The sequence below is a fragment of the Corythoichthys intestinalis genome, chromosome 7 (genome assembly GCF_030265065.1).
Source record: "Corythoichthys intestinalis isolate RoL2023-P3 chromosome 7, ASM3026506v1, whole genome shotgun sequence".
In the NCBI taxonomy this organism is placed as follows: Eukaryota; Metazoa; Chordata; class Actinopteri; order Syngnathiformes; family Syngnathidae; genus Corythoichthys; species Corythoichthys intestinalis.
Genome location: NC_080401.1, coordinates 49562283 through 49564492, shown reverse-complemented (window position 1 = coordinate 49564492; position 2210 = coordinate 49562283).

Below are 2210 nucleotides of genomic sequence, written 5' to 3'. Positions count from 1 at the left end.
AATATTCACGACAGGGTAGTCACTTATATAAGCTCGTATATTTTTTTGTGCCGAAAGAATTGCAATTATGGGGGGTCTTAAAACACAATGCTTCCACTGCAAGTATAGTTTTGAGCTCAAGATGAAACTTTCCTAGCAACAGAACTCACTGAGACCGAGTTTTTGCTTGCCAAAACTGCAAAACCTATAAATTTCTGAGAGGGTTTTCGAGGTTGCAGTCATTTACAAGAGAGATGCAAGGAAAAACAGAGTGCTAATCTTGACTGTTTTAGACAGAAAATACCGAGCCCAAAACTGAGAAAAAGACGAAACATTTGGTGAAGTAAACAAAAAAGTAAAAAGAAAAGGAAAAAAAATAAAACAAGTACACAAAAAAAACTTTAAATATAAGGTGAAATACTGGCAGCTATAGTTTCCAGAATATTACTGTTTAAAAAAGGGAAAACTGTAGAATACACGTGAAAACGGTATAGTACCTCAGTAACCATAAACTCCACAGCAGATTCTTGTAGATTTTTTTTACTGAATATCATGGGGAAAAATATATAAATTTGTAATATGTTTTATACCTAGATTCGAACTCGCACCACTATCTTGGCAGTCGAGCGTCCTGACTACCGAACCAAAAAAAACGCTGTGCATATAGAAAATGAGAAAAACTTCACTCTCTGAGAACTTAAAAGAGCATGCTAATGGCTAACCCAGCTATTAGCTCTGTAGTCGGCATGCTCGACTACCACTGGTTTAAAATCCAGTTAGAAATTAAGTGCAGTCAAGTCACCACCATTCGACCGGTTTCAAATCCAAACTTTTTACAGCCACTTTCTGTTAATTTGACAGTAAACCTTTTACGGTTTCAGCTTTTTTTTAACCCTTAGATGCACAAGTTACTGGACCCTACACTCTTCCATAAGTGGGTCAAAAATGACCCATATTAGAACCATGCCATTTTGGTGAAGAATAATCACTTGTATATTAATTAGTATGATATTTAGGGCCACACAGAATGATTTCATGTTTGAAATATCTTTATGATTCAATTAACATTTTTTGAGAACAAAAAAAAAAAAAAAAAACAGAACAGCAATAGACTTCATCCTTCCTTGTATTTTATCATCAATGACGAAGAGCTCCCATGCATCTTTTTGGTGAGACAGCGGTGCCAAGCCCTTGTGGAGACACTGACCGATCTTGTGGCTCTGTTCTGCCCTGGGTGGTAGGTAATTTTCTCTAGTAAGAGCCCTACTAACTCATTCTGTTGGCCATGATTTGGACACTTTCTTCTTCAGAGGACACGTAAATGGAATCTTATGAGTCAGATTGATCCTGTTCAGTTGGGTTTCCAGGTGGACAACTGCCACTGCCACCTGGACAATAGTCTGGGTCCTCATCATTAGAAATTTCAGACACTTGAGTCCAGCCACGTCACTGCCTCTCCATCATCCAACATCTGTAGGACTATTTCAGCTGTAAATCCGATTTTTTTGTGTGTTTTTCCAACTCGACTGAACAGGAAAAGTCACATAAAAGTGGACCATTTTCAAATTCAATCCAGGTAACTTTCGTATGTAGCTACAATCCCATCCGGGCCACATTTTTCCAGAATGTGGCTGCGGTCCGAACTGTCAAGTCCCCCAAATTGGAATTCATGCAGCAGTTAACATCAGCAAAGATCGAGAGAGACAGGGTGCTACGGTGGCGGTGCAGCTGTGCATTAGCGTTGGCGCCTAGCTTGAACGCGGCTTTTGGGGAAGGAGCAGGCTTGACACAGTCATAAAAAATAAAATGGGTTGAGAATAAGCCTGGCAATTCTTGGTTTTCTCTCTGCTCCAATGCTCCTGCACCTGCGGGCCAATTTGCTCAGCGCATCTCGGACTGCGAATTAGAGTGCATGTGTGATACTTGAACAGGCTCAAAGGACAAAGGCAGTCTGAACGGGTACCCCAAAAAAACAGATATGACAAAATAATCGGAATTGTGCATTAGGACCTGTGGTATGAACCGAGCCTTAGTTAGCTAGCTATTTATGAAGTAGGGTAATTTGTTGAGAAATAATAATAAAGAGTCATGAAATACAAACAACATACTATATGAACATAATACTTACAGTACACGTATCAGCTTTTGCTGTGTGAAATAATCTTCGTAAGGGATGTCACTTTTCACATACCTAGTCTGTGTGGTCAACGGTAAATTTATTCCTGACAGCC